Source organism: Protopterus annectens, chromosome 4.part1 (genome assembly GCF_019279795.1).
Source record: "Protopterus annectens isolate FY-2018-M chromosome 4.part1, PAN1.0, whole genome shotgun sequence".
Classification (NCBI taxonomy): Eukaryota; Metazoa; Chordata; order Ceratodontiformes; family Protopteridae; genus Protopterus; species Protopterus annectens.
The window spans coordinates 405,521,821-405,547,551 of NC_056734.1; the positions used below are offsets into that span (position 1 = coordinate 405,521,821).

At 40.1% G+C, this 25,731-nt stretch overlaps 1 protein-coding gene across 1 annotated transcript in view; it reads right to left on the bottom strand.

Moving 5' to 3' along the window:
* The window catches only part of LOC122800889 (interleukin 1 receptor accessory protein), a 1,870,333-nt gene that overhangs the window by 103,317 nt on the left and 1,741,285 nt on the right, over window positions 1–25,731 (bottom strand). The window lies entirely within an intron of this gene.

Below are 25,731 nucleotides of genomic sequence, written 5' to 3' on the forward strand. Positions count from 1 at the left end.
GCACTGATCCCCAATGGTCCTTTTTCAGAGTCATCCTGGGAGCTGCGTCTGGTTAAGTGACTTGCTTAGTCACACAGTCAGGTAATGGAGGCTGAGGGAATCAGACTTTGCATCACTGGACCACTGGCTTCCATCGGACCTAGTCTGAAAAAACAGGGTTGAAAAATCTGAGTTTTTCTTTGAAACTGTTTTCAGTTTTCATGTTTCATTACATGTCTTAAGCTCCTCAGATGCAGAAGGGCCAAACAGAACCTCTAAGGCAGCATATAAAATCTCAGATTTAACATCGTCTGGAAGATTTTGGGAACAAAGCTAAGCAAATCTCATCAAACTGATCCAGATGTAGCAGCTCTGTAGGAGGAATCAGCAGCATTATATGCACATTTTAAAATATGATTAGTCATCAAAGAAACAGCTGTCATGGAAGCATTTAATGATTTTTTTTTTACCTCAGAAGAGGGAAGGTTAACTACTAACTTCAGCATGTTCTCAAAACAAGCAATCAGAAATTAACATACGAGTTTGGTAGTTTAATATCATGAAAGCTAAAGCTTTTCCCCTTTTTTGTCAAAAGGAACAGGATTAGTAGCAACAGATTTAGTTACAGAAATGATGGTTGGAGATGCTTTAGGATTAGTAAACAGGTACTTGTTGTGTGTCTGGAGCACCTTGTATAAAACTGTCAGTCTTTTTAGGGATAGAAGGTTGGCCATCATGAAAGCTTGATGCAGTGACAAAAACATTTTCTAATGCAAATACAGGAGGGATAGGTGCAGATTTAGACACATCCAGCCGTAACAAACCAATACATTTTTTGTGCAATAAAATTTCACTCTGATCTCACTGAAGCACCTCTTTCATATCAGATAAAATGTAAGTGAAAGAAATATCTGTAGCAGAGAATTTTCAAGGTATACTGTCCTCAAAATCAGAATGCACAGACTGAGAAGAAAGTCCTGAAGTACACTCCTGCCTCTGCACTGACCGCTCTTCTGATTAAAAAATCATGCTAGAAAGAGAAGGAACTTTTTTCGTTTTCATACCAGAAGATTGTGAAGGTGAAGAAAAAGCAATAATCAGTTCCTTGGCAAATCCCAGTAAATATAGCCTGTCTATGGAATCAGAAACAGGAGACTGGATGTTTTCCTCACTACACACATTCTCACAGAACAAAGCAGGTCTCTTAGGTACGCTGGACCTGGCATCCCTAATCCATTCCCAGACAAGTAAAGACCTTCACCTGCCCCTTACTCAGGCCTCGACAACTGTGGCTCTCACTTGCCTACTAAGAGCATTCCTACAGCCACAGAGGATATGACTATCGCCTGGTTTTTGGTGGCTTGAAAGGCTACGGACCAAGACAACTGGGGAACAAGCTGAATGGTCTGAGAAACAACAAGCAGCAACAGCAGTCACCCATCAGCAGCTGGGGCTAACTAGGAGCTGGTATAACCTTTAAAGATTCCTTACACAGTTTTTTTGTTTTGTGCAGCAGGGAAAGCACTACCATGGAGATCAACTGCTACTCCAACGGTAAACTGGCAAAGAGGTCTGGAATGTGGCAGGGCAGCTTTGACGAGTTGGTAAGATGAATGGCGGAGAAAAAGTGGTTCTGAGTTAAGTAAAAAATTGAAAGCTCTCCATAACCACAATATCTTGCCCCAAACACTCAAAATGTCAATCAGGCACCAACATGACAGTTCCCTTCAAACTAAAAATGACAGTCCAAATCTGTTTCTCAGCACCAGTAACATTTTTGACAGACCCCCCACACACACACACACATTTTCATCGTAAAATACAAATTAAAAAAGGAAGGCCTTCCCCAATGAGACATATCTGCTCAGCTCTGGAAGGATTGCTAGTTGACTGAAAGAATCACAGAGCTTTCTGAAGAAGTGCTCTCTTTGTAGCAGCACCAGGACTCAACAAAAATGTCCAAGTCAGTGCTCTCTACGAGACTATGTCCCTTTGGAGTCCAGTAACTTGTTTTGATGATGCACAAATCCACATAATTTCTAAACTGCAATTTTGTCAGCCATTCAGAATGTTTATCATAGGTAGCCATAAGATCAAAAGGATGAACCTAGACCTTAGGTTTCAAAAACCTCTGCAGCTATTACAACCCATTCCAGTGAGATCTCTGATTAGATTCTAACTTGGGTGTCCAGTATTTTACACCATCTGGAATAACGTTTTACCTAAAACAATCCATATTTCAGACTTGACAAGCCAGTATGGGCTCATTAAAGATATCAAATGCGTGAAATGCACAAATCCAACCAATCTCAGAACAGTTTGCAGTTTTAATAAATTCTGTGGATAGCTTACAATGTGAGAAAACTTCAAGTTGTAAATTAACAGGCGTGGACAACAGCTTAACAGGTACAGGGAATTTGAATTGATCGCAAAACACATGCAAAACCATATTTGTTTTGTAGAAGTCCTTGAAGCTTGGGATTAGATACAAAAACACAGCAGTCAGGACATGCAATGGCATATTGTCTTTTTTCTGTTTGGGTCTTTCACTGTTCAACAATTATAAACATTTAACACTGGTTACCATACTGAAACTTTAAAACTACATTTTAACAGTTAAAATTGTAAAAATTCTTCTCATTAGAGTAGAGCAAAAAATGGTATTAAAATTAAATTCTTCTGGAACAAGTTCCCATTTATGTATGTATCAATGCTTTCACCATTTTTTTGTTTGAAAAAGGAACTACTTCAGTCCACACAGATAACATCAAAGAGTTAAAACATTTTCAAACAGACTTCTTTTTTCAGCCAAACTAAGGATTAGGTATACAGAAAGTACATAGAGTTGTGTAACCATATTGTAGTTGTTCAAACAGATCTCTGCTGCAGTAATGCTGAAAGATGGGACATATTCTGCCAAGGACACTACATATCTAGGCCGGTATACCAAAGTTTAGGTACTCCTTTATGCACTGTACATCAGACTGCCTGCTATAAAAAAAAAAGATATACTCAGATAAAAACAGAAGAGGAAGGACAGGCAAAGAGGGATTTCACCTTGGCCTAAAGCTAAAGAGGGAGGAAAAAGGGGGATGAATGGGGGATGCATATGTTCATAGGTGTGTACTAGGCTAACGGGCATTAGGGACAACATTTTTGAAACCTAGCCATGCATCCCAAATCTCTGAAAAGTTCTGGTACCCTTTTGTAAGTTTAAGCATATACTGCAACAATGATCTATTCAAAAAATCTACTGTTAAGCAAAGTTCTTACACAGTAGCACAAAACAGTAACTCACCATGTTCTCCAAAAAACAGAAACGAATCTACACCACCAGATAAATAACACTTTTTAGTTAATAAGCGCATTCATCCTCAAACAAAGTACAAGATTTCATCATCATAATAAAATGACAAAAAACATCCTCTTAAAATAATGATGTTCTTACATCATGTGATAAATGATGTTCTAATAAGTTACAAAACATTCAAGAACTTACATATAAAACCATAACTATTACAGCATGCCACAGCTGTGAATCATTAAAACACTAAGTCAAAAATTCTGTGCTTTGCAAATATGAGGGACCAATTGTTTTTGGTATGGATGCACTTACCACACATTGTACGCTGTTCAGAGGAACTTATTGCACTGTAGTTAAGAAGAAAGAGAATTCCATTGTGGCTTGTACCCTTCTTGGATGATTTGCAAAATTCCAAAATCTGTTGTGAATTTTTTTCAGAAGGGATAGAAAGGGTCTGGTGGGGAGTAATTTCTATGAAATTTTGCAACAGGGGAAGAAAAAGTTGCTTGAATCCCAGTATAATTTTAAACATCTCCACCAATTTTTGGAACATCTCAGTAGACAGGAGTCCAAACAAGTAGTCCTTAGCAAATAAGCATTTAAAAGTTTAGTTTTGACATGCTCTGGTAGTGACTATAGTCTAAGACAGGAAAATCTTCTAAGAACAATCCACTGGCAGCTGTTCTGGAAGAAGCATCTGCAATGCCATATGTATATTTGCTGGATTTACATGCAACCAGGAAAACAGAAGAAATCATATATTGCAAGGGAGAGATGCAGTCACTATCAGGAAAATTAGGAATATGTCTAGATATATTGTCAAAGATAGATGATATGTACTTAATCATAATGGTTTGATAGTTAATAGCACAGAAAGCAGAAGCATAAACTTTCCTTCCGTACTTGTCTACTGCCCTACATACAGTGGATATAAAATATTTACACACCCCTGTTAAAATGCCAGGTTTTTGTGATATAAAAAATGAGACCACAATAAATAATTTCTAAAATTTTCCCACCTTTAATATGACCTATAACCTGTACAATTTAATTGAAAAACAAACAAAACTGTTAAGGGAAAAAATAAAAAAAATACAATAAGCTGGTTGCATAAGCGTTTCACCCTTTAACTAATACTTTGCTGAAGCACCTTTTGATTTAATTACAGCATTCAGTCTTCTTGGGTACACACCTGCCATCAATGAAAGGGACTCTGATTAACCCCAAATAAAGTTCAGCTGTCCTAGTAAGATTTTCCTGACATTTACTCAGTTGCCTGCTACAGCAAAAGCCATGGTTCGCAGAGAGCATACAAAGCATCAAAAGGATCTCTTTGTTGAAAGGTATCAGTCAGGAGAAGGGCACAAAAAATTTGCACATCACTGGATATACCATGGAACACAGTGAAGACAGTTATCAAAAAGTAGAGAAAATATGAGACAACAGTGACACTGCAAAGAACTGGACTTCCCTCCAAAACCGATGAAAAGAAGATAAAAACTGGTCAGGGAGGCTGCCAAGAACGCTACAGCAACATTGAAGGAGCTGCAGGAATTTCTGACAAGTACTGGTTGTGTACTTCATGTGACAACAATCTCCCGTATTCTCCATATGTCTGGGCTATGGGGTAGAGTTGCAAGATGGAAGACTTTTCTTACACAGAACATCCAGGCTTGGCGAAAATTTGCAAAACAATATATTCAAGACTCCTAAAAGCATGTGGGAAAATGTGTTATGGTCTGATGAGACCAAGACTGAACTCTTTGGCTACAATTCCAAAAGGTACGTTTCATGCGAAAACAACACTTTGCATCACCAAAAGTACACCATCCCCACAGTGAAACGTGGTGGCAGTAGCATGCTTTGCAGTTGCTTTTCTTCAGCTGGAACTGGGGCTTTAGTCAAGGGGAGGGAATTATGAACAGTTCCAAATACTAGTCACTTTTGGCCCAAAACCTTCACAATGAAGAGGAATTTCACCTTTTAACATGACAATAACCCCAAGCATACATCTAAATCAACAAAAGAATGGCTTCACTAGAACAAAATTCAGGTTTTAGAATGGCCCAGACTTAAATCCAATAGAAAATCTGAGGGGTGACCTGAAGAAGGTTGTGCACAAGAGATGCCCTCACAATCTAACAGATTTGGAGGGCTTTTGTAAGGAAGAGTAGGCAAATAGTGCCAAGCCAAGATGTGTCATGCTGATAGACTCCTACCCATGAAGACTGAATGCTGTAATTAAATCAAAAGGTACTTCAGCAAAGTATTAGTTTAAGGGTGTGCACACTTATGCAACCAGCTTATTGTACATTTTTTATTTTTTATATTTTTTCCCCTAACACATTTGTTTGTTTTTCAATTGAATTGCACAGGTTATAGATCACATTAAAGGTGGGAAAAGTTTTGAAATGATTTACTGTGGTCTCATTTTTTATATCACAAAAACCTGCCATTTTAACTGAGGTGTGTAAACTTTTTATATCCACTGTAGCATTTGGTAAGACATTTGAGGATAAAATAAGTTATAATAGCTTGTCCTAGACAACAGAAATAACTGGCGAGTCAGATTCTTTTACTGATATTTGTGACTGTCTAGGACTTTACGACTTTTTTGGTGCAGGAAGATGAGACTCTGGAGCTAGGAAAGCTAAAAGAAAATTGCCTCTAAAGCTCCTAAGATAGGAGATACAGCAAAAGGTTTGGGGACATCCATATTTAGTAAACTGTAACACTTCTGAGATTCTGAAAATTACTTGCACTCCCAAATAAAATGTTGCATACATTTTTGGATGGTATGCCCAAAAGAAAGAATAAAGATGTTCTAGGGGTGAGACTACAGGTAACATACCTTCAGGTTCAGGCATAAAACCTGAAGATGAGTAAAGCTGAGAGGAGTAGTCTAAACACAAATTCAATTTCCAGCCATGATGGTTTGTACTGGTTCTGCTCAGCTTGTCTGCCACAAACTTTTCTCTGATGGGACACAAGATGCCTGTAGAGTTGGACTGTGCTTAAAAGATATTTTACCAGGCTAGCATGTCTACAATAAATAGAGGGTGAGACCTGACCCTCCCCCAAACCATATTGTTCCAAAGATCATGCAGTTTTACTCCTACAGAGACTTCTATCCAAGCAATGCCAGGAGTGCTTGTAGTTATGGAATGTGCTGGAGCTGGAAGGGAAAACGGGAAACATGGATTCAGATACAACTGTTCTCGCTACCAAAAGAGTTCCCTTTTTACAATTCCCAAAACAGGAATCCGAAATGTCAGGAAAGTTGATGTTGGGGAGCATACTCATTTTAAATACCACTGATTTTTTTCTCTTGTGAAGTCTGGCTAGAGGAATCATGAGAATCGTGGATGCCATGAAACCTAGTATCTTGTGAAAGTCCTTAGCTGAGGCATTGGTCTGTGTGGAAAACCTCAAGAACAGATTTAGATAAAAATCCACTTTTGCCTGTGGAGGAAAAACTCTTTGAACTAAGGAATACAGCAGACACCCCAGGAAAACAATCTTGTGGGAATGGGTCAAGCAAGACTTTTGGATTTTATCCCAGAAACCGAGTCTGAGAATATATTTCAGTCAGAGTGATTCCTGACACTCTGTAAAAGGGTATGGAAAGATCAGCAATTCATCTAAATAAGGAAAACGTGAATACTGTGCAGTCTGTACAAGACTATTACTAGAATTAGACACTTTGTGAATACCCTTGGAGTAGAAAATAACCCTAAGGATAATACAGAGAACTGAAAGTCGTGCTATAGGAATGTGATGATGAGCATCCATTAAATGTAGGTACTCTAAGAAACAAGGTGGGGATAACAGGTAGCAGGTTGTGAAGGGATAACATTTTGAACTTTGGAACTTACACAAACTAGTTTAAAATGAACACTCTAGAATTGGTCTCCATGAATTCTTTCTTTGGTACCAGAAACATTCTTAAATAAAAACCTTTCCCTTTCCTAGAAGGAGGTACAGCTTACATTGCCCCCTAAGTCAGAATATGCTGAATGACAGGAGGGAGAAAAGTGTGTTCTGGCAAACGAGGAGGATCCCTGAAAAAGAGGGAAGATTCCTACCTCCATTTGTATCCCTGTTGAATCACTTTCACAACACAATTTTCTGAGAGCATCATTCCCAAAGCCAGAAATGGAGAGCCCAGTGTTGGGGAAGAATTAAAGTCTTGTCAAGGTGGAAAGAGGGTGAGACTTTCTGTAGATAGTAAATCAGACTTTTTGGAGTGTCAATGTTTCTGGGAACCTCCAGCTTTCTTCTGGAGTCCCCTGGACATTTTTTAACTATTTTTACCAGTTACTTAGTGTGTTGTTGTATTTTGCTTTTTATAAAATGGTGCAGAGGTAGCTGCAAGGTTTCACTTCATAATACTGAAATATCACAATACTGAAAATCAGAACACTGAAACCAAAATCCTGAAAACTCAAAATACTGAACACACACAGCATACATACACTGAGTTTAAACAAGATAAATCATATTACTTTCCACCAAGTATAAGCAGGGGGGCTGCCCCACCCACACCCCCTGCTACTTAAATGTATAAACTCCAAGGCTGCTCTTTACTACACTTATATTTGAAGGAATGTAATTATTTTTTGTTGTTTACAGTCAGTATATGTATCTTATCTGTTTTCAGTATTCTGACATTTAAGATTTTGAGTTTTCTGGATTTTGATTTTCAGTATTTTGAGCTTCCATATTATGAAGTTTTCTCATTTTCAGTGTTTTGATATTTCAGTATTGTGAAGTGAAACCAGCTGCAAAACCCTTGACAAACTTGGCAAAGGAAGACTGAAAAAAACTGCAAACCTCTTGGAATCAGCTTCCCTCTCTCATCACACTTTTTCAGGACATCAGCAACAAAAACAATATTTCTATTCAAAGGTGAGTTCAAATTTTCAGCTTTAGCATCTTCAGGTAGGTTTTCTGCATGCAACCAAGTAAACCTCATAAAGGTTCCAATAGCAGCAGCATCTCTGGAATTGACATCAGCATAAGTACACTTTAAGGAGTGTTTAGTCACTTGAGACAGAAGTAAAATACATCAAGACAGTTTTCCTTCAAAGGAGGGAAAAGAAGGTACAATGTTCCTTATATTCTCAAAAGGAAGCAAACATAAAAAGAAGTTATGTACTCACCATAACATTCCATCTGTGTTGTTCACATTTTCATTCTTCCTCAACCTGATGCTTTGGTTCAGATCCTCAGAACAGACTTGGCCACTGTAATATCTCATGGGAACCAAAAATCTCTTGAGCTCATCCCTTACCCACAATGCACCTATCTCAATTACCTCAGATCGAGTTTGCTTATAGAAAGAGAGAAGAAAGGCTTTTTATGGAGACCATATCTGGAACTGCAAACTATACCAAAAAGGCAACAATCTGTCAAGCCTCTGTTATTCCAGAAAGCAAAGGAAAGGGGTTGGAGGGTGGGGAGTTGAGGAAGAGGAAGAACACAGATGGAACTTTCTGGTGAGTACATAACTTATTTATCTGATATTATCAATTTTAATTCTGTTCTCAACCTAAGGGACAGAACCCCCAGCTACTTATATACCCTGGTTGGACTTAAAGAAGGATATTCCTGAGCACCATTGAATCGAATGATGCTCTACCCCTGAAGACCAGATCTAATTTGTAATGAGTTACAAAGGTATGAGGAGTATCCCAAGTTGCTGCTGCAGAGATATCATCCATGGAAGCTCTGGACTGGAAAACAGGTGAGGCTGCTGTGGACCTAGTTGAATGGGCTTGCAAGGGTTTTGTCAAAGGAATGTGTGACTTCGAATAAACAAATGAGATACAATCAGTGAGCCATCTGGCTAATGTTACTTTGTTCACAAGTTTTCCCAATCTGGTATGCAAGAAAGAAACAAATAACTGGTACGACTTCCTGAATTCTTTTGTTCTGTGAAGACAGAATCCCAGTTGCCTGTGAATATCCAGCAAATGTAAATATTCACCTTTGTTACAGAAGTTGGGAAAAATCACCAGCAAGTTAATACATGGGCTAATATTGGTCTCTGGAACCACCTTAGGAAGAATTGAGGGGTTGGTTCTGAGTGACACTCTATCTTTGTGAAAAAACAGGTATGGTAGTTTAGGGGATAAAGCTTGAATCTCTGAGATCCTTCTAGCAGAAGTTACTGCCAATATGAAAATAGTTTTTCAAGATAGGAACTTGAGATCACAATCATTAGCTGGTTCAAAGGGGGATTGAATGGTTGCTTGCTACACCAAACTGAGGTTCCAAGGAGGAGTAGGATCTTTGTAGGGCAGTTTTAAAAGAAGAGTATCCCACAAAAAGGCTTTACAAAGCTTGTCAGAAGCAGCACAGGAGTCTTGAAAACCAATGTGAGTGTTGGCTATCACTGTTAATTGGACTTTGATCATCGAAGCCAAAATTCCTTCATTGAATAGTAAGGCTAAAAAGTGAAGAATATCACGAACTGGAGCTGGAAAAGGATTGGTGTTATTCTGGAGTGCCCGATGCACAAATCCCTTCCATTTATTGGTGTAACATTTTTGCATGGATGGTTTATGAGATGACAGCAGAATGTGTCAGATAGGAAAACACAGCATGGGTTGACTGGCTAGTAATGGAATTGGAGAAACCAAGTTGTTAAGCTTCAGATTCAGAATGTCTGGATGAATCATACCCGTCAGATGGGACAGAAGACCTGGATTTGAATCCAGTTTCCAAGGCTGTCAAATTTGGTGAGGCCAAATAAAGGGGAATCACATCTGTCAAGGCCAGCAAGGTGCAATGAGGATAGCTGTGATCTTCAACCTGATTGCTTTCTGAAGGATCTTGAGAATCAATGGAACTGGAGGAAAGCCATTAAAAAGACCAGAGGGCCAATTGTGGAGACAGCATCCCTCAGTAACTCCCCCTGTGGGGGGATCAGGGCAAAATAGCCACTGCTCTTGTTGTTTAGATGAGAGGCAAACAGGTCACAGCAAGGCTGACCCCATTTTCAGAATATCTTTTCTGAGACTGTCTAATTGAGGGACCACTCGTGAGGCAAAAGCATGCGCTCATTTTGCCTGCTACCACATTGGATTTCCCTGGAATATGCATTGCTACAAGAAAGCAGTTAGATACGATCACCCAGTACCACATTCTGAGAATGAGCTTCTCAACACAATGGGTAGGATTTGGTTCCTCCTTGTTTGTTGATATACTAAACTAGTGACATGTTGCCCATTTGAATTGCAACTGTCCCTGTGGGAAGAGCATCTTGGAAGGCCTGCACCACTAAAAGCACTGTTCTCATCTCTAGGATGTTGATATGCAAATTGGCCTCTACTGGGGACCAAGTGCCTTGGAATGTCCTCCACAAACAATACCCCACCCACCCTAACTAGGAGGCATCTATGGTCACTGTGGCTTTGGGCTGAAAGGGAATGAATGGATGGCCCTGTAAAATTTGATCTGATTGAATTCACCAAGTAATATCTCTTTACGTGTGTTGACATTGGCTGGTAAAGGATGGACCATTGCTTTGCAAGCAGCCATTCTCATTTGAAATCTGGCCAAGGGAAGTGTTATAGATGCTGCCATGGATCCCAGTGCCTGAAGATTTAATTGTCCTGTCACCCTGCTGCTGTTGATTATCTTCATGACCTGAAAACGGATAGTCTCTAATCTTGTTGGGGGAAGGGAAGCTAGATGAGACTTTTTCATAATTTATGGTTCGAGCATGTTTGGTGAACTTTTGTTGCCTCTAACAGTCAATGCCTGTTTGTAGTGGTGATGAGAGAGTCATCTAAATATAGAAACACCCAGAATCTTTACAGTCTCGAGTGAACTGCCACTGCTGCCATGCACTTGTTGAACATCTTGGGGGCTGTGGCCAGGCCAAAGGGCAGTATTCTGAATTGATAATGACCAGGTCCCAGCTGGAAGCATAAGAACCTTTTGGATTGTTTGTTAACCTTTGTGTGATAGTATGCATCCTGAACATCTTTTGAGCAGATCCAGTCGTCCTGTTCCAAAAAAGGTGAGAATGGACAGAACTGTGACCATCCAGAATTTGGTTCACTGAAATGACTTGTTTAGATTGCTGAGATCCAAAATATGTCTCCAGTACTATCTTATTTGGCACTAAAAAGAACCTTGAGTAAATTCCAAATACTTTGTAGTCTTGTGGGACCTCATGGATAACTTTTTTTATTTTTAGCAGCATTTATATTTGTAGTGCTGCTTGTTCCCTTTGACTGGGTGGGACATCTGGAATGCTTTTGCAAGTGGCTGGAGAAAGCGAAAAGGGTATAATACAGCCTATGGCTATTATCCTCTGAACCCATACATCTTGTGCTATTTGTAGCCAGGATTTCTGGTGCAGGGACTTATGACCCCCAACTACCTCCAGAGAAAGATAATCAGGCCTTTTTTCAAGAGGGATGAAAGAGTTTACCAAAAAAGGAATCTCTGTACCCTTGGTTTTGCAGGCCACCTCTGCTGTGGGGTAGGATCTTCCATTAGAATCCCCCCTACCCCTGGGGAACTACCTGCCATGTGTGTCCTGAGAATACCCTATGGAATTTCTTGAACCACATTTTCCCACTACTGCACTGATTTCTAGAAAGGGTCTTTTTATTTATTTATTTATTTAACACTTGTTGACCGGGAATGTCCGACTAGGTTCCACAGAGCCTGTTTTCAGCTGAGGCCCGGGGAGAAATGCTGCAGATGCATGTCTTTGGAATGTGGGAGGAAACTGGAGTACCTGGAGGAAACCCACGCGAACACAGGGAGAACATGCAACCTCCACACAGAAGGCACCCCAGCGAGAATCGAACCGGAGAACCTCTTGCTGTGAGGTGACAATGTTAACTGCTGCACCACTGTGCCGCCCTCTCTTTGTGGAGAGGAAAAACACATGCCCACAGAAGAAAGGGTTTTTTCATCCCTCTCACACCTGTTCAATGTGTCTCTAACTTTAGGTTAAAACAAAGAAGTGCCACCAAAGGGGGCACTGATGAATTAAGACTTGAAGGGCTCCACAAAAATCACACAAATGCACCCAAGACTGTCTCCTTATGGCAACTCCTGAACCTGCTGCTCCAGTCACTCCCTTGGCTGTATGTAAAAACAGGCTCATGGAAGAGTTAGAAATGGAGGTATGGTTGGCCAACTGAGAGGTAACAGACTTTTGAATGCCTTCAGAAATGGCTCCTGAGAGGGTATCTGATAATTCTTTAATCAAATCCCTCTGTAGTCTGGTAAAATGTGCCAGGTAATTCAAGGACCATAAGGCAAAGACTGATGATGCATAAACTCGGTCCCCAAATCTATCCATCATCCAAGATTCCATGTTGAGTAGCTGGATTGAGGAACTTTCTTCTGCTAATTCCTTTTTTGTGGTTACCACCACAACCATAGCATCCACAGGCAAACATCTTGTCCAGAATGGCACATCTTCAGGGGCAGTGATAATTTTATCTGGTCTCCAGGGAACTGGCTCAATAGTATCAGGGGCCTTCCATGTCCACCAAGTGATCAACTTAATGAGCTCATTGGCAGGTGGAGTTACCCAGGAAATAGATGGGCTGATACCACAAGCCTGCAGGTGGATGAATTCCTCAGACGAAAGCTTAATGGGCTTCTAATCATCTCTCTGCTTAAGGATTTCTAGGATGTCTCCACAGAAGATGTCATCAGGGGAAGACTTTGGGGATCCTTCTCCTTCCTCAAAATGCCTATCCTCTGTGACAGATTCCTCTGGGGAATCCACGTGCTTCCTCTTGCACTTTTTCTTCCTAGGGACCTCCTCAGTGAGGTGGTCTGGGCAGGTATCAGAAGAAGAGGGGCCAGCCTGCTAGAATTGTGGGTTTTGGTACTCGCTGCCCCAGTGAAGGAAGTGGTTGAGATTCTGGCCAAAGATGTGACAAGGTAGGTTGATCTGAGAAGGAAAGAACTGACTGACTGAAGTAGACAAGTCTCTCTCCATCGCCTCAAAAGCTGATTCACCCAGGGAAGGAAGAGACCCCAGATCCAAAAGAGCAGAACTCCCTACCATTGTTCCTCCCCACCCCAGGTAATCCCTCCCGAGACAGAAGCCAGAGCTGAGCTCATCCATGCCAAAGCTTCGAGGCTCAGATAAGACTCTGAAAAATATTACTCAACTTGAGCCCTTCAGAACCTACAGGAGAGGGACTGCTCCAAGAGGTCTCTCATTCCAGGTGAGCTGGAGAAGTCAAAGCAACTACAGGGACCAAAGTTAAGGATAACTTGGGACCCGATGCAGTTGGTACTAGACACCTCAAAACTAATGTCTCTAAAGCTTCTGACAAAGAGGAAAAAGAACATGGGAAGTTGCAGACTGAAGTCCCTGACCTGAAGGGGGAGGGACTGATGTGGTCCCTGTCACACTTTGTCCGGAGTACCTTTCTCATCAACCTCTCCATGTTGTCTTCAGTAAGACTTCTAAAAGAACAGGTGGACAAGCCAGACGGAGACTTAGGTCTTTAAAAAATGAAGAAGGGAGCCTGTCTGGAAAGGTGTCTATGGAAGGAGAATATTTAGTTCTCAGAAGTGGAAGAAATTCTTGGGTCGGTACAGAAAGGCTCTTATTTCCCTTCTATGTCAAGGATAAGACCGGATCCAAAGTCTTGGGTGCAGTAGTCAGAGGTTCTGACAAATGTGTCAGAACTGAATGTTTGGGCAAATTTTCCATCGGTTCTGAAGAGCTTCTCTTCTTCACTTTTTCTGAAACTTTAGAGGAGGAAGAAGAAACAGGACTATAAATGCCAGATTTGCTTAAGGATTTTCCTTTAGATGAGGAGGTCATTCCAGATATGGTCTCTCCAAAAGAACAGGGAAGTAGTTCTTTGAAGATCAATTTATTTTTTTCTCTCCACAAGAGCCTGATAACTAAAGGAGTGACAAACTGAAAAGTCCTCCTGAAAATGGAGGATGCCCAAACAATACACACAAAGAAAATGCATGTCAGAATAACGGACCTTACAACCACACTTCTCACAGCATTTGAAGCCCGCCGGGCCTTTATCCATATCTGCCATTTTCACTTAAGAAGAGTGCATGCATGCGCACACACACACACACACACACACACACACACACACGCACACACACACACACACACACACACACACACGCACACAGAGCATGCTCTCTCTGCCAAGAACTTACTAGAGGAAAGGTAAGAAGGTTTTTTTTTTTTTATAATAATACAGGGATAGTTGGAGAAGAAAAAGAAATATCAACAATGATATTTAAGAGCTACACCGAATATAGAGGAAAGAATAAAGTGGGAAAGTGATACTAACAATAGTATCTAAGAATACTTTTGTATTAGGAAAGAAAACAGATGAGGGATATTTTTTTTAAAAGGAAATGTAAAAAAAATAGAATTAAAGAAGTAAACAACTGAAAAACACTTATCTGCTTGACAGGGTATGGCACCACATCTAACTTGCAAAGCGGCAAAAAAGATCTGATGTAATTGAGACAGGTGCATTGTGGGTAAGGGGTGAGTTCAAGAGGCTTTTTGTTTCCCATGAGCTATTGCAGTGGCTGAGTCAGTTTTGAGGACTGGAAGTGAAACCACAGGTTGAGGAAAGAATAAAAACTGACATCAGATTAACCTTTAACTTGTGAGCATGACAACTGAAAATTCTAAAAATAAATATGGCAGAAGAATACAGTTTTCCTCAAATAGTTTAAAGGCTTTCCCCATCCTTAAAGGGGGGATTAACATTTACTAGATGTTTAGCAGCAGCAGATCTGGGATTAGAAAATTAGTTTACAGGCTGTAATAAAACTCCTTCCAATGCAGCAAGAACAGAATGAATTGGAGTAGGTTCAGGAAATTCTAGTTGCAATAAGTAGTATTTCCTTAAAGGGAGTGGATTGTCATGTTCCGACTGAAACTGACTCATTCTGTATATGGTTTCAGAAAAAGCAAAAACTTCTAAAGAACTATAAGAAACATTGTCGTCAGAGTCAGCATCAGATACCTGAAATGCAAAAACAGAAGTTGTCCCCAAACAATTTTTCCTGTTCAATATCTTGAAAATTTTCACACAGTGAAGAATTTATTTTTCTGTTACCAAAAACACTAGAACTAGAATGGGCAAGAAAGTAAACTATACCCTGAGCCCAACCCAATAAATAACTCCTGTCCAAGTAACAGAGATGGGGGGGGGGGGGGTGCTAAATGTCTTTCTGGTTCATTTTGACAGGAATTTCTACACAGGCAGACTTGACTTCTGACAGGCATATCCTCCCTAGGGATAGGCATCTGAGTTTGACTACGCAAAGGTGCTCCTTCTTATGTGAGAACAAGAGTGTTTTTTTTCTTGCCCATCAAAAGCACTTTAACAGCTGCAGAGGGCATGTCTATACTCCAGTCAATGTGACCATCATCATGATTTTCCCAGTAAAACAACTGATCATTCTGAAAATAGTTTCAGAAGGGAATAATCCTTCAAAGGGACTGGACAAAGCCACACTCTTCTTGGAATCAAAATCGGAAACCTAAGGGAGACAACAGAATCTGTCCCTTCATAATCACTTTATGCTTCAAAATCTTGAACCTTTACTGAAAATCAAGAATCTCTTTTACTTTTACCAGAAACAGCCACAATGGCAGATTCGAGGACCTGATCTAAATCCTGACATAAGCCCAATAAATCACTCTTGTCTACAGTAACTGGGTGAGGAGAAGAGATATGTTTAAGTGTTTTGTCTCTTCCTGACATGGATTACTGAAGTAACAACCACAACTTTTGCCAGGAAAAAAGAAACATAGGGATGGGGATAGTGTTCTAGCTAGGCAGAGTGGCATGCTCTGCCCCTTCTCCAGGCACTGGCAAGAACAGTTCTCCCTAGCCTGCCAAGGGCAGTACAAAAACTTCAGAGGACATGTCTAACCCCCAGGTCTGCAGTGGTTGCAAGGAATACACCAGGAGGAGGCAGGAAAAACAATGAACTATCTGAGGACCCAGTTTTGGCCACAGCAGAGTCACCCATCTGCAGCTGAGGTGGAAAAGGTTATTTAATATTTTCTTCTTCTTTTTTGTGGCTGGATGAAGGAACAACCAAAGAACCAAATAGGTTGTGCACTGTTCACAGCAAAAAGATGCCTGATTCCCATGTAAAAAGATAAGTTGTAAAAAGTGGTAATTTTCTGCCCACTAAAACACAATACACTTATTGCAACCGCAAAAGTAAACAGTATAACATTTACTTCAAAAAGGTAGTTTAAAAATAGTTTAACAGCTTTTTATCACAGACCTAAAAAAGTGATATTTCCATTTAAAATTAAAAGTCATGTGACTTGTCATTTCAAACACTTAGTAGCCTTAACAACAGTTTCACTCAAAAAGTAAGATTGACCATCATTAAAAAGTAAAGTGAAAGTTTTTTTTATCTTGAAGGGAACTTATCTGCCCAGAACTGGAACAGCATTAGCCAAATGTTAGTCCCAGAACACTCGCAAAAGGAGGGCTCTTTCGTGCAAGGCAAGCTCTGAAGGGCTTGGAGCCCATATATGACTTTTTAGTCTGCTCAGTTGAGATGGATAATAGTTTGTGCACATGGAAGATGCCATAAAAGCTTCCATAACCCTTATAGGTAAGGCTACTGCAGAGTAATGCATATCATGTGCATGCCAGGGATTGCTAGGCTGTTCCACAGGGAAGCCAAAAATGATGCCTGAAACTCAGGTAAGACTGTCAGTGAAAAAGGTAAGTATTGCAAAAGTAAATTTTTCAGTCACAAAATACAATGAAAAACACTACTCAACCAAGCCCCCAAAAGCTTTACTTAAAAAAACAGCAAACAAAAAACGTTAGTTTTAATAACTTTTTCCACAAAAGTAAAGTCAGCTTCACAGTAAAAAGTGGCAATCTTGTATGAAAATCAAAAGAAATATATTTTCCAAGCATAAATAAGTTATTTCACAAAAAAATAAGTTTCTGTAACAAATATAAATCTATGTTTTCCCCTGAAAGGAACTTATATGTCTAGTAATGGAAAAGTGTTAACCATCGATCCTCAAAAGCCACAACAGAAATGCTCTTTTGTGACAAAGAAAGCTCTTAAGTACTTGGTGTTTAAACTGCTGGCTTTCTTCAGCTCTGCTTAAGCTTATAATAGTTTGGGCACATGGATGGTGCCCTTAAGCTTTGAAAGCTAGATGGAATTTATATCCTATGCAGGATATAACCCATAAAGCTAAGGCTACTACTACTACTGATCTATGTTTGAGTATCAAAGGAAAAATATAGTGAAGAGCTACTATTCAAACATTAAGCAGCAAAACTTTAACATTCCAAAATACGTAACAATGAAAAATAATTCATCGAATGGCCATATTTGGCCACCAAACAGGAAGTACTGAGATGCATAAGGTTAGTGAAGGAAACCTTTTAAATTTGCCCTATTCCCCACTGCAGTGCAATCTTGGAGTTGGTACATATAGTTTGGATGGGGGGGCAGAGCCTTCCCACCTTGGTTGGTTATGTTCATGATGCTGGCCAACTATGGTCATTCAATGAATTACTTTTAATTGTTATGCATTTTGGGAACGTTAAACTTTTGCTGTTTAACATTCAATTAGTAGACAGTTGCTGTATTTTTTTTTCGATACACGAACATAGACTCCATTGCAGCTGTTATCAAATGACGAACATCTCTGGTTATCGGAGGAAATGGAGGAAACAGATAAAAGAAAATTCCTGTCAATGGGAAGGAAAATGCATGCATCTTCCAGGCCTTTCTGCAACGTGTCCTGGAGCAGAATTTACCAAGTTTTCTATTGAGAATAGAGGCAAACAAGATCTGTTTGTGGAATTCTGTACATGTGGGTTATTTTCTGGGAGTGTAGCTTCCATTTATGGGGGATCTGCCACAATGTTCTGCTTTTGATGGAATGTAAGTAGACTGCAGGGATAAATTGTCCTGAGTTGCAAGTTTCTAGGCTACCATGGATAGTCTGTGTAGGGGGTAGGACCTTGTGTCTCTTTGTTTGTTTATATACTACAACACTGAGTCCATAACGATTTTAGAAACCATTGTACTTTTTCCATGTGTACTCTGGTCAGAGGAATCCCACAGTAGTGGATGACATGTATCCCAAAATCCTGAAATACTTCTTTGCTGGTTATTGTTTCTTGAGAAAACTGCAGAAACTGGCAGTCTGGAAAAGTAAAAGCATGAGAAGGCATAAGAGAGGATTTCTCCAGATTGAGGTGAGACTCAAAAATAAGCATTTTGAATGTTGATACTTTATGAAAAGGTTTAAAAAAGAAAGGTCCAATATAGGTCTCCAAGTTCCCTTTTTTTTGGCACTAGGGAAATTTTTGAATACTATCTTTTTTTTTTTTTGTTAGACTGTGGCACAGGTGCGATGATTCCTTGAGATAACATGTCAAACATGATGGACAGGAAGAGATGAGTTCAGAATTTTGTTGCACATACAAAGTTCCGTGGAGGTATGCTGTGCATAGAAAGCATGCAAAAGCTTTCATACACTAGACAGACATCTGATCCTTTGCAGGATATGTCCATATACCTATCTATCACTGTAACAATGATCTAATGATGAACTTCTGCAGTTGTCTTCATTTCTTTAACCTGATACAAGGTCCTCAGAGTTGGCTATTAAACCAAGAGATGCAGGGGGCAAAGACTCTTGGATGGCAAGCATGAGAGACCTACCTTGTGCATGTGAAACATAGCTACAGGCCTAAGCCTTTTCATTCATAGAACCATGAATAAGTGAAAAGTCACACGATCAAGCATACTATGACTGCCTCATCTCATAAAATTTAGGCTGCAAAATGGCCAGCTGGTAATGTAGACAGCTGTACATTCAGTGCATTGTTTCTAATTTTGCAAGTTAAAGTACCTGTAAAACACTGTATAATCACTATCTGATTGTAGTCATGGAATCTGGACATTGACAGGTTTTGAGAAAACTAGGTAGACACCTTAAACTGAGCATGTGATAGCATGCAAATGCCATACAGAGAACAATGAACAGCCAGGTTTTGTACCCAGGCTAGTTGCTCAGCATAATGCAGCTGAGGTTATCCAAGTGCAACTAACTCTGGGCAAAACTGCAATCCAAATTGTAGCTTGCTACATATCCCCTACCATGCCCCAGGATTCCCACTCCTCTTTTCTTGATGTACTGGAAAATATTAGGGTTCAACCCGACACCCTAATAATGGGCAATTTCAACTACCCCACCATTAACTGGGAAAACTACTCATACCAACTCCTTCGCTCAACTCTTTCTGGAATTCATAAACTCCAATGCCCTGGATCAACTTATCCACACCCCCACCAGGGGCAATAATATCCTAGATCTAGTCATTACCAACATCAGTGACCAGTGTTCCACACCTGAAGTCAACCCCTCATTGGTCCGATCCGACCATAAGCTAATTACCCTAGATATCCACATCCTGCCACCACCCCCCATTAAGGAAACCATGATAAAAAATTTCTCCAAAGCCAACTTCATGCTTAAGACAGAAGTGGTGAACTTCATGACACCCATGCAGATGGACAATAGAGTTACGACTACTGAATCCTACACAATTGCACTTTATAAGCACTTACATGAGTGCATGGATCGTGCTATCCCAAACAGAACAAAGACGGTATCCTCCAAAAAAGGAAGCCAATTTGGTGGTCCCCTGCCATAAACAAACTATACAACAGAAGGAAGAAACTGTTGCAAAAGAGAGTAAAATCCCATGACTGGAGGAGCTCCCTGGTCAACCTCAGTAAGAAGCTGCGATCCCTGATAAAATCCTCCAAAGCTAGTTATGAAAACAAAATCGCGACTGATTCTTTAGACAACCACAAAGCATTCTATAGCTATGTCAAGAATCTCAATAGCAACACTCAGATCTGCTCTGAGTTACAGCAAAATGGCACTAAACATACAGACCTAACTGATATTGCCAACATCCTGGCAGATAGGTTCAGTGCTAACCTTACCCCCCTCACACCCCCAAAACAGCCCATCTCTATACCGAAGAATGCAAAGTTCCTGTAATCACGGCTGCACAGGTAAAAACCACACTCTCCAAAGCCAAGAACACAGCATCCATGGGACCAGACAACATCCCAGGCTGCGTTCTACACGAACTACAGAATGAACTGGCACCCACCTAAGTACCATGTTCAATCATAGCCTCACCTCAGGCTTTGTGCCCGCTGAATGGCACACAGCAACGGTTATCCCAATCCACAAGGGGGGAGCCACCATGGACCCCGGGAATTACTGCCCCATTAGTTTGACGAGCTTCTGCAAGGCCATGGAACGTATCATCATGGAACTTATAAACAAAGACATTGGTAATCTCCAGACTCTGGACTCCACCCAGATCGGGTTTGTAAAAGGCAGATCATGTCTCCTAAACCTGATAGACTTCCTTGAAGCAGTCACCAAAGCCATAGACGAGGGTAAGGTGGTTCACACAGATCTTGCCAAGACTTTCAACACCATCCCCTACTTTGGAATTATAGATTAACTCACTAAACTAGGTATAAATCCCTATGTCACAAGATGGATTGCCAAGTGGCTCACTGAGAGAACCCACACTGTGAAAGTAGCAGACTCCAAATCTGACTTCAGACAGTGACAAGTGGAGTACCACAGGGTTCAGTCCTGGGTCCTCTCCTGTTTGGTATCTACTTCTCTGAAGTACAGGCTAACACAAAAGGTCTTTGGCTAAGAAGTTTGCAGATGACTGCAAACTAGGAGCCATAATCGAAACTCCTAATGATGTGGACATCCTACAAAAGGACCTCACTGAGACAGATGCCTGGTGTCAAAGCTATGGCCTCAAGCTCAATGCTAAAAAGTGCATTGTCATTCCCTTTGGTAAAAACTCTGTAACCATGAACTACAACAGAGGTGGTAGTATACTTAACACCAAAAGTGTGAAAAGAGACCTTGGGACAGAGGTAGACAGTAGTCTCTCCTTTGATAATCACATCACCACTGTAGTCAGGAAATCCTTCTACATGGCACACCTTATCACAAAAGGTTTCTCATCCAGAAAAAAAGAGGTAATTGTTCCCCTCTACTCATCACTCATTAGACCCATTATAGAGTACAACGCTCCTTTTGGTATGTACCTCACAAGACATCTACAACAACTGGAAAGGCTGCAGAAATACCTCACAAAGAGGATCACCGGCCTCAAACAGATGCCCTATGCAGACTGCCTCAAAAATCTCCAGCTTTACTCCGTTGCATATCGCCCACTCAGAGGTGATCTCTGCCTAACATCAAAGCTATGTCAAACCCAGAGCTGTTGGACATGCTCCTCTTATAGAAGTCCCAATCCCTCCAAGCTACATGCTCTAGGGACCTAACCCTTGTCACCACAATAAACAGAACATGTCGGAGGGATAGATTCCTGTCCCAGAGACTACCCATACTCTGGAATAAACTACCTATCTATATCAAACAAAGCTCCTCATTAGTACTCTTCAAGAAAAATCTTGATGATTGGATGGGAAATAGGAAATTCACTTCTGTGGCTCTGCTCGACAGTGGCACAGGAAAATTATTTTCTTGGGTGGCAAAAGCCATGGTACCTTTTTGGCTGGGCTTGTATAGGCCCTAGTGCCGATAGCCTAGTACCTACCTATGAACCTATTATATACAGATAAAACAGCCCCAGCAGGATGACAGAGGGTCTCTCTCTCTCTCACTATCCTGATGGCCCCAATTTACTTATCTCATAGTACAAGCCTATCCCAGTCTATCCCCCAAACCCCTTTGTGGCCCTTTAACTGTGGAGGGGAATGCCAATAAAACACTCAAGAGCACAAATACTGTGACAGTCAACCCCAAGAACATATGCAACCAATTTGCTACTGATATCCTGTAGGCTTGGACAGAAAATATTTTTCATTTGTCAGACTGTGCATATGATACATTTGATCATGTATTACCAGAATAATAATTAGCATTTAATCCATGAAAAAAATGTGTCTGCATGTATCTATATCTATATATTTCTATATATCTATACATGTACAAGTCTATTAAAAAGTTGAAATTCAGCTGGAACTGGGGCTTTAGTCAAGGGGAGGGAATTATGAGCAGTTTCAAATACTAGTCACTTCTGGCCGAAAACCTTCAAGATGAAGAGGAATTTCACCTTTCAACATGACAATGACCCCAAACATACATCTAAATCAACAAAAGAATGGCTTCACCTGAAGAAAAGTCAAGTTTTGGAATGGCCCAGCCAGAGCCCAGACCTAAATCCAATAGAAAATCTATGGGGTGACCTGAAGAAGGTTGTGCACAGGAAATGCCCTCACAATCTAACAGATTTGGAGGGCTTTTGTAAGGAAGACTGGGCAAATACTGACAGGCCAAGATGTGCCATGCTGATAGACTCCTACCCATGAAGACTGAATGCTGTAATTAAATCAAAAGGTGGTTCAACAAAGTATTAGTTTAAGGGTGTGCACACTTATGCAACCAGCTTATTGTATGTTTTTTATTTTTTATATTTTTCCCCCAACAGATTTGTTTGTTTTTCAATTGAATTGTACAGGCTATAGACCACATTAAAGGTGGGAAAAGTTTTGAAATGATTTACTGTGGTCTCATTTTTATATAAAAAAACTACCATTTTAACTGGGGTGTGTAAACTTTTTATATCCACTGTAGCATTTGGTAAGACATTTGAGGATAAAATAAGTTATAATAGCTTGTCCTAGACCACAGAAATAACTGGTGAGTCAGATAAATGATTCTTTTACTGATATTTGTGACTGTCTAGGACTTTACGACTTTTTTGGTGCAGGAAGATGAGACTCTGGAGCTAGGAAAGCTAAAAGAAAATTGCCTCTAAAGCTCCTAAGATAGGAGATACAGCAAACGGTTTAGGTCATCCATATTTAGTAAACTGTAACACTTCTGAGATTCTGAAAATTACTTGCACTCCCAAATAAAATGTTGCATAATTTTTTGGATGGTGCCCCCACAAGAAAGAATAAAGATGTTCTAGGGGTGAGGCTAGAGGTAATGTACCTTCAGGTTCAGGCTCAAAACCTAAAGATGAGTAAAGCTGAGAGGAGTAGTCTAAATGCAAATTCAGTTTCCAGCTATGATGGTTTGTCCTGGTCCTGCTCAGCTTGTCTGCCACAAACTTTTCTCTGATGCGATACAAGATGCCTGTAGGGTTGGATTGTGCTTAAAAGATATTTACCAGGCTAGTATGTCTACAATAAATAAAGGGTGAGACCTGACTCTCCCCCCGAAGCATGTTGTTCCAAAGATCATGCAGTTTTACTTCTATCCAAGCAATGTCAGGAGTGTTTGCAGTTATGGACTGTGCTGGAGGTGGAAGGGAAAATGGGAAACATGGATTCAGATACAACTGTTCTCACCACCAAAAGAGTTCCCTTTTTACAAATCCCAAAACAGGAATCCGAAATGTCAGGGAATGTTGATGTAGGGGAGCATACTCATTTTAAATACCACTGATTTTTTTCTCTTGTGGAGTCTGGCTAGAGGAATCATGAGAATCGTGGATGCCATGAAACCTAGTATCTTGTGAAAGTCCTTAGCTGAGGCATTGGTCTATGTGGAAAACCTCAAGAACAGATTTAAATAAAAATCCACTTTTGCCTGTGGAGGAAAAACTCTTTGAACTGAGGAATACAGTAGACACCCTAGGAAAACAATCTTGTGGGAATGGGTCAAGCAATACTTTTGGATGTTATCCCAGAAACTGAGTCTGAGAAGATATTTCGCTCAGAGTGATTCCTGACACTCTGTAAAAGGCTATGGAAAGATCAGCAATTCATCTAAATAAGGAAAATGTGAATACTGTGCAGTCTGTACAAGACTATTACTAGAACTAGACACTTTGTGAATACCCTTGGAGTAGAAAATAACCCTAAGGATAATACAGAGAACTGAAAGTCTTGCTATAGGAATGTGATGATGAGCATCCATTAAATGTAGGTACTCTAAGAAACAAGGTGGGGATAACAGGTAGCAGGTTGTGAAGGGATAACATTTTGAACTTTGGAACTTACACAAACTAGTTTAAAATGAACAGTCTAGAATTGGTCTCCATGAATTCTTTCTTCCTTTGGTACCAGAAACATTCTTGAATAAAAACCTTTCCCTTTCCTAGAAGTTGGTACAGCTTACATTGGCTCCTAAGTCAGAAGATGCTGAATGACAGGAGGGAGAAAAGTTTGTTCTGGCAAATGAGGAGGATCCCTGAAAAAGAGGGAAGATTCCTACCTCCATTTGTATCCCTGTTAAATCACTCTCACAACACAATTTTCTGAGAGCATCATTCCCAAAGCCAGAAATGGACAGCCCAGTGTTGGGGAAGAATTAAAGTCTTGTCAGGGTGGAAAGGGGGGTGAGAGAGCGAGACTTTTTGTAGATAGTAAATCAGACTTGTTGGAGTGTCACTGTTTCTGGGAACCTCCAGCTTTCTTCTGGAGTCCCCTGGACATTTTTTTTAACTATTTTTACCAGTTACTTAGTGTATTGGTGCATTTTGCTTTTTATAAAATGGTGCAGAGGTAGTGCAAGGTTTCACTTCATAATAATGAAATATCACAATAGTGAAACCAAAATCCTGAAAACTCAAAATACTGAAACTCAAAATACTGAACACACACAGCATACATACACTGAGTTTAAACAAGCTAAATCATATTACTTTCCACCAAGTATAAGCAGGGGGCTGCACCACCCACACCCCCTGCTACTTAAATGTATCGACTCCAAGGTTGCACTTTACCACACTTATATTTGAAGGAATATAATTAGTATTTTGTTGTTCACAGTCAGTATATGTATCTTATCTGTTTTCACTATTCTGACATTTAAGATTTTGAGTTTTCAGGATTTTGATTTTCAGTATTTTGAGCTTCCATATTATGAAGTTTTTCTCATTTTCAGTGTTTTGATATTTCAGCATTATGAAGTGAAAACAGCTGCAAAACCCTTGACAAACTTGGCAAAGGAAGACTGAAAAAACTGCAAAACTCTTGGAATCAGCTTCCCTCTCTCATCACACTTTTTCAGGACCTCAGCAAAGGATAGTCCAAAAAACAATCTTTCTATTCAAAGGTGAGTTCAAATTTTCAGCTTTAGCATCTTCAGGTAGGTTTTCTGCATGCAACCAAGTAAACATCAAAGGTTCCAATAGCAGCAGCATCTCTGGAATTGTCATCAGCATAAGTAAACTTTAAGGAGTGTTTAGTCACTTGAGACAGAAGTAATAAAAAATACATCAAGACAGTTTTCCTTCAAAGGAGGGAAAAGAAGGTACAATGTTCCTTATATTCTCAAAAGGCAGCAAACATAAAAAGAAGTTATGTACTCACCATAACATTCCATCTGTGTTGTTCACATTTTCATTCTTCCTCAACCT